Below are 7,500 nucleotides of genomic sequence, written 5' to 3' on the forward strand. Positions count from 1 at the left end.
TAGGTTCAGGGCCAAACCGACTACCCCAAGAGCACTCATCCATAAACCAGTTACTGGTACAAATAACATAAAGAAATGTAACCAACGTTTATTGGAAAAAGCAACCCCAAAGATTTGGGACCAAAAGCGATTAGCAGTAACCATTGAATAAGTTTCTTCAGCTTGGGTTGGGTTAAAAGCACGGAATGTATTTGCGCCATCACCATCTTCAAATAAAGTATTTTCTACGGTTGCACCATGAATAGCGCATAGTAGTGCAGCGCCCAATACACCAGCAACTCCCATCATATGAAATGGGTTTAATGTCCAATTATGAAATCCTTGGAAAAAGAGGATGAATCGAAATATAGCTGCTACACCAAAACTTGGAGCAAAGAACCAACCAGACTGACCCAGTGGATAAATAAGGAATACAGAAACAAAAACAGCAATTGGACCTGAGAATGCGATTGCATTATAAGGTCGCAATTGAACAGATCGAGCAAGTTCAAATTGACGTAACATGAAACCTATTAATCCGAAAGCACCGTGGAGAGCAACAAAAGTCCACAGACCGCCTAACTGACACCAACGGGTAAAATCTCCCTGTGCTTCAGGACCCCACAGTAACAACAAAGAGTGTGCTAAACTATTAGCGGGAGTGGAAACTGCAGCGGTTAAGAAGTTGCAGCCTTCTAAATAAGAACTTGCCAAGCCGTGAGTATACCATGAAGTTACAAAGGTCGTACCTGTAAACCAACCCCCCAAGGCGAAATAGGCGCAAGGAAAGAGTAATAGACCGGACCAACCCACAAAAACGAAACGGTCCCTCCGCAACCAGTCATCCATAATATCAAATAAATCATTTTCATCTTTGGTAAATTTACCAAGAGCTATAGTCATAGCGATCCTCCTATTCAACTACTTCAACCATTTCCCAACACCTCATAGAGCATTTTCAGAGATGGGACGGACCTTGATCATTTATCTCTATTCATTTCTCTCTCTATATATATATAGAATATATAAGTATACTTTCCCTTGTTTTCTAATCGGTTTCGAATAAAAAATCATTTATGGGTCTATTGATATCTAGGGCAAATCCATGAACTCGATGTGGTTATTCCTTATCTATTCTTAAAAATCTTCCAAGTCATCAATCATAAAATCTGCTATGACTCCAAAATCCGATAGAAATTTTTTTTTCAGAACTGTTCAAGAAACAAATGATCCCCTGTTTCACTTCTTATACCTAGCGGATCTTCAGACATATTTCTCTCCTTTCATCAAAGAAACTTATTCTTGAAGTTTGGTTGTGAATTGACTTCTATTTTGTCTAGGAAACTACTGTAGGATCATAGGTTTTCTAAATTTCTATTTCATTTACAGTTTTTTCTTTAGTATTTCATTTTTTTTTATAAATACTATAATAAAAAGAAAAAACTGTAAATGAAAGTTTTTGTCTCATATATATGAATTGCTGGAAAAATATCGTACACATCGATATGAAAAGAAACTATTTGATATGTGAAGACATAATTTAATGTATTTTTCTATTATTTCTATAAGATTCTATCTAATCTTATAGAAATAATAGAAATTTATGGAAAAAAATATGTTTCATTTTAATTTTAAAAAAACTTGTTTGGTGGAACTTGAAATTCGTATTAAGGCCCTTCTGAGTAAAGAAAAGGCATAACCTTTTTTCTTAGTTCAGAAACAAGAAGATTTCATTGGAAATATTCAGAGATTCTTAGGGAGTCTAAACGAAAAAAGTCTTAAAAAGAAAAAAAATTGTTCGAATTGAATCTTTATCAAATTTGAATATCAGAATAGTAGATATAAATATAATTCAACGGGTTAGGTCCACTTACTTTTTTTTATTTTTCCATTATTGAATTTTACACTTTTTCTTTTTTATTACAAATAGAAACTTTTTCAAAATATCAAGAATCTTTTTATTCTTCCTTCAAATAGAAAGACTATTGCTTTTGAAAAAAAAAGTAAAAAGCCCCTTATCGGATTTGAACCGATGACTTACGCCTTACCATGGCGTTACTCTACCACTGAGTTAAAAGGGCCCTTTTTCTTTCTTTCAATTTCTAAATAAGGAACTAGCATGACTAGTACATATATTTGTTACTGTGTATACTTATTCTATAAATTTATATAAATTATTTCTATAAATTTATATAAATTATATAAATTAAATGATATAAATGGGATTAGAATACATGTACATCAATATCTATTATTTGTATAATGACTCATCAAAGAACAAAAAATTGGATTTACCTAGTGAATAGAATATAGTTAAAAAAAAGAATTGATTAAGATTGGATTTGATCCATATCAAATATATTATTTCAAAATGGATTCTTGAAGTCATTCTAATCATAACACTAAATTCTTTTTATTGATACATAAATGTACTCACAAAATAAAATATTTCATCGAAACATTGATAAAATCGAATCATTGATAAAATGGATTCAATATGTTCTGTCCCTAAACCAAATTTTTATTTTTTTATTGAAAAATTCTATTTTCCAAAGTTTTTTTTCTTAGTATTAGATATAAATCTACCTATCGAATCTTAGTATTAGTAATAAATGATAGAAATGAAGTTTTAACCTCTCGTCCTTTGCAACAAACGAATCATTCCTGTGAAGAATTTTCTCTTTATTGGAACATTACTTCTTTTTTTTTCTTATTATGACTGGAATAAAAAAATTTAGAAATATAAATGATTAATAAAAAATTTCTATGGAATTATGAAAGAACGAAAAATATTTTTTTTTATCGAATCATATCATTATATTGACAATTGCAAAAAACTGTTCATACTATGAACGTAGTATAATGGCGGTCGGGCAAGTATGCCCCCATCGTCTAGTGGTTCAGGACATCTCTCTTTCAAGGAGGCAGCGGGGATTCGACTTCCCCTGGGGGTAGGGTGTTACGAAAGGAAGTTGATCAAAAATTTTCAATAAAAACTGAAATGTATTCTTCCTATTGTGCTGGGTCGATGCCCGAGCGGTTAATGGGGACGGACTGTAAATTCGTTGGCAATATGTCTACGCTGGTTCAAATCCAGCTCGGCCCAAGAATTTGCCGATCCACTATGAAATTCTATAACCCATTTATAGTTCTCTGGAAATGACTGATGTGCTATGATACGGAAGAATCAAAATATTAAACATATCTAAGGTTATTTCTTTTTTTTCTGTATTCCATATTTCTTTCCACAAATTCAAAATCTTGTTAATAATCGGTATTCATGTCAAGATCTGTAAGTAGAAAATATAAGGAAAAATTGAAAAAAAAAATATTTTTTTTTCATTGATTCAATTTTCAATCGATTTGTTAATAGAATAAGAATAAGAAACGGATTACGAGTAATTTGTGTCGATCTCACTAAAGTGGATATCGATATACATATCAATATATAAAAAAATGCGCTTTTTTCATTTACAACAAAAAGGTTCGAATCCGAAATAGAAAAAGAAAAGGTTTGACAGAAACGGTCCGTAAAAATATTTATACAGTACACCCCTTTCCCTGGGATTGTAGTTCAATTGGTCAGAGCACCGCCCTGTCAAGGCGGAAGCTGCGGGTTCGAGCCCCGTCAATCCCGTTGGATATAAATCCAAAAAAATAAAAAATAAATTCCTTTTTTGTGTATTTGTAGGGAATCAAATTGATAAACAAAATTTTATTTGGGGCCCCCCCCTGCTTTTTCATTTGTTTCGCCGAAAAAGGAAGGAAAGGGATTTTGGACTTTCATCAAGAATAAATGTTTTTTTGTTTTATTTAGTATGGATAAAAGATCTTCCTATGTTATACTATTTCATGAGTTGATTTGATAGCTCAGATTTTGTGATTCATGATATTGATCCGATTTGATATCATTGAAATCCAATTTATACCATTGTTGAAAGATTGAACATTTCTATGGGATTAAATCCCGAATTTTTTTTTTAGAAATTTAAGAGAAATAGAACATAATAAAGATTATGGAAGTAAATATTCTCGCATTTATTGCTACTGCACTGTTTATTCTAGTTCCTACTGCTTTTTTACTTATAATTTATGTAAAAACGGTAAGTAAAAGTGACTAATTTCACTGAAATATGATTTCTTCATTTTTATGAATGATTTAAAAAAATGATCGTACAATCAGCGTAATCCAGATAGTAGAAATCAATTTGATTTCTACTATCTGAGAATTGCGTCCAATTTTTTTTTTCAGATTCTTTTTACAAACAATTCCGGTATCTTAGGAAAAAAAGGGGGTAAAAAAACAGGAATGGTTATTACACGGTCCGCCATTTTCCATATATATATATATCTATATAACCAGGTTAAGCGTCAGTTCATCGAAATAGAAATTTTAAGAAAAATTTGATTGGAATAGGAATCCATTTCTTCTTCTTTTTGATTCCCTTGTTTTTCTCAAAATAGGAATATGGGAATAATGAAAATATTTGTTTGATTGAAAGAGTATTTTCAATTCCTATAAGATACATAGAATACATTACACTACTAAAATATAATAGAATCAAGATAGATTTTCTATTTGAACTCAATTAATTAGTATTAGTTTAAATGAAATATTTTCATTCAATAGTTTCGAAATTCAAAAATTCAGGTAGAAATCAACAAGGTTACTTGGATCCCTTAACTCAATTTTTAGTATCCCTATAGCCCACTTCTTCCCCATACTACGAGGGAAAGGGAAAATGAAAAAACTACCATTAAAGCAGCCCAAGCAATACTTACTATATCCATGTAAATTTTGTCTCCTATCTCTATAAATATGAAGGAACTATTTCATTATTTTTTCAAATTTTTTATTCTATTCTTTTTTTTGTATTATTCGCTAAAAATACTATACTATAATAGTGGAATTGCTATTACAGAGTCAAAAAAAGGATTCTGGGCTAACATCATTCACGAAAAACAAGAATTCATTCTATTTATTAGTTATTAGAACATCTAAAAAGTTTTTTTTGATTATTTTTAGTAAAATCATAAAACATTAAACATAAAAAAATTATAGGAAGTTATAAGTCAATGAATGTTACTACCAGGTGGGAATATTAAGATTTCTCTTTTATCATTTCCTTAAGGATTTCATAAAAAAAGAATCAAGACAGATTCATTTGCATACTTATACTCTTCTTTCTATTTGAAATAGTCCCTTAAATGTCTCCCAATTCGTTCTCTAAAATAATTAAAAAAACTTTTTTTCTTTTCTATTCGATTTTAGAATCAAAACTTTTTAATTTTATTAGAATATAGAATATGAAAATCTAAAGAATACTTTTTTTGAATATTACGAAAGCGAATTAGCTAAATTAAAGCTATTAAATAGAATTGATCTAAATAAATAATATTGATAAAATGTGGAAGCACTCATAAACTTTAAATTAGTCTGTATAGAAGGTTTTTCTTCTGCCTTTTCTCTACCTAAAAATGGACTTTCCTATCCGACTTATTCTTAATCCAATCTAATAAAAGACCCAGTCAGGAGACAGACACTACAATAGTTGTGTAGTGAACGAACTATCATTTCTAAATTTATGGATTCCTTTTCACTACTAGAATCTTTCCTTGAATTCGAGACAAAAATATTTACAACATTTTTTAAGCTACTGATGCTTATAATTTCGAATCAAACGCAATTCTCAAGACTCCTTTTCCCTCGCTTGCTTCTGTTGGAAAAAAAGTTTTCTAAAAAAACGTAATATAATCTTTCATTTACAGTTTCTTATCGATCAGGCGACACCCGGATTTGAACTGGGGAAAAAGGATTTGCAGTCCCCCGCCTTACCACTCGGCCATGCCGCCAATAAAAATATAGATATGAAGTTTTTGAGAATACTCCCCCCTTTTCTTTCTATTGAAAAATTGAAAAACAATCTTGAGACAAATCGCAACCGTTAACTATTCTTTTATGAATTATTCTTGAATATTTGAATAGAAATTTTTTTTTCTTAATGAGATCAGAAAATAAAAATTGATACATAACCAATCAATATTGCTTTTTTTTTTAACTTTGTTCATTCTAATTATAACAGCAACTTTCAATATATGTAAACCCTAGAATATCAATTTGATCTGTTACACAGATATTATCTAATCGAGTATCTTATCCATATCTATATAGATATAGAATACCAATACTATACGGTATTTTCAAGAAATTATCGTGCTTATTCTTTTTTTACAATTTTCAATAGAAAATTTGTAAAAATTCACACAACATGTTATGTGTTTGTTATCCTGAACAAATATGACTGCAATAAAGTTAGAGACAGATCTATAGCTGCAGTTAAATATATGCATGTTTCAAAAATACAAGCCTTATTACATTACACATAACATACTCTAATCATATTCTCCCCAATTCTCTCCAAAATACTTCACTTCAAAATATATCTTTTCTTGACAATTTCGAATGGATTTTTTTTTGTATCCAATTGAATTTGAATATGTAATATCATAATAATGATAGAAATGAAATGCATTTTTTTAGATTCCTAAAAAAAATATTGAAATGCCCGTAGAAATTTCCAATCCTTTTTTAGATTAGACTTTCGATTCTATCTGTTTGTTTTGTTGCAAATTCCTTCGAAGTTGAGTATCAAATTCTAATATTTCTTTCTCTTTTCATAATAGGTATTTCATACACTAAGAAATATTTGATACACGGGATTAGGTAAGATTTCATGTAATTCAGTATAAAGAATAGAAATTCCAATATTGCTAAATGGATTCATGTGATTTGATGAAGCATGACAGCAAATCGTGGAATATTTTTCGATAAAATTCACGGGGAAATTGAAAATGCTTGGGAGTGAAAATGAAGAAATGTCTACACTACCTGGATTGAATCAGATACAATTTGAAGGGTTTTGTAGGTTCATTGATCGGGGCTTAACAGAAGGGCTTTTTAAGTTTCCAAAAATTGAGGATACAGATCAAGAAATTGAATTTCAATTATTTGCCGAAACATATCAATTATTAGAACCCTTGATAAACGAAAAAGATGCTGTATATGAATCACTTACATATTCTGCTGAATTATATATATCCGCGGGATTAATTTGGAAAAGTAGTAGAGATATACAAAAACAAACTATTTTTGTTGGAAATATTCCTCTAATGAATTCTCTGGGAACTTCTATAGTAAATGGAATATACAGAATAGTAATCAATCAAATATTGCAAAGTCCTGGTATCTATTACCGTTCAGAATTGGACCCTAACGGAATTCCGGTCTATACTGGCACTATAATATCAGACTGGGGGGGTAGATTAGAATTAGAGATTGATAAAAAAGCAAGGATATGGGCTCGTGTGAGTAGGAAACAGAAAATATCTATTCTAGTTCTATCATCAGCTATGGGTTCGAATTTAAGCGAAATTCTAGAAAATGTTTGTTATCCTGAAATTTTCGTGTCTTTCCTAAATGATAAGGATAAAAAAAAAATTGGGTCAAAAGAAAATGCCATT

At 30.2% G+C, this 7,500-nt stretch overlaps 2 non-coding genes across 2 annotated transcripts; both read right to left on the bottom strand.

The window, feature by feature from the left end:
* Positions 1–1,988: 1,988 nt before the first annotated feature.
* TRNAT-GGU (transfer RNA threonine (anticodon GGU)) lies at positions 1,989–2,060 on the bottom strand. Its single transcript has one exon. It is a non-coding gene; the product is annotated as a tRNA-Thr (tRNA).
* A 3,701-nt stretch (positions 2,061–5,761) lies between these two features.
* On the bottom strand, positions 5,762–5,832 carry TRNAC-GCA (transfer RNA cysteine (anticodon GCA)). Its single transcript has one exon. It is a non-coding gene; the product is annotated as a tRNA-Cys (tRNA).
* Between the last annotated feature and the right edge of the window lie 1,668 nt (positions 5,833–7,500).

This window comes from Vigna unguiculata, unplaced genomic scaffold (genome assembly GCF_037176805.1).
Source record: "Vigna unguiculata cultivar grain cowpea cultivar isolate G323 ecotype 2 unplaced genomic scaffold, ASM3717680v1 ptg000254l, whole genome shotgun sequence".
In the NCBI taxonomy this organism is placed as follows: domain Eukaryota; kingdom Viridiplantae; phylum Streptophyta; class Magnoliopsida; order Fabales; family Fabaceae; genus Vigna; species Vigna unguiculata.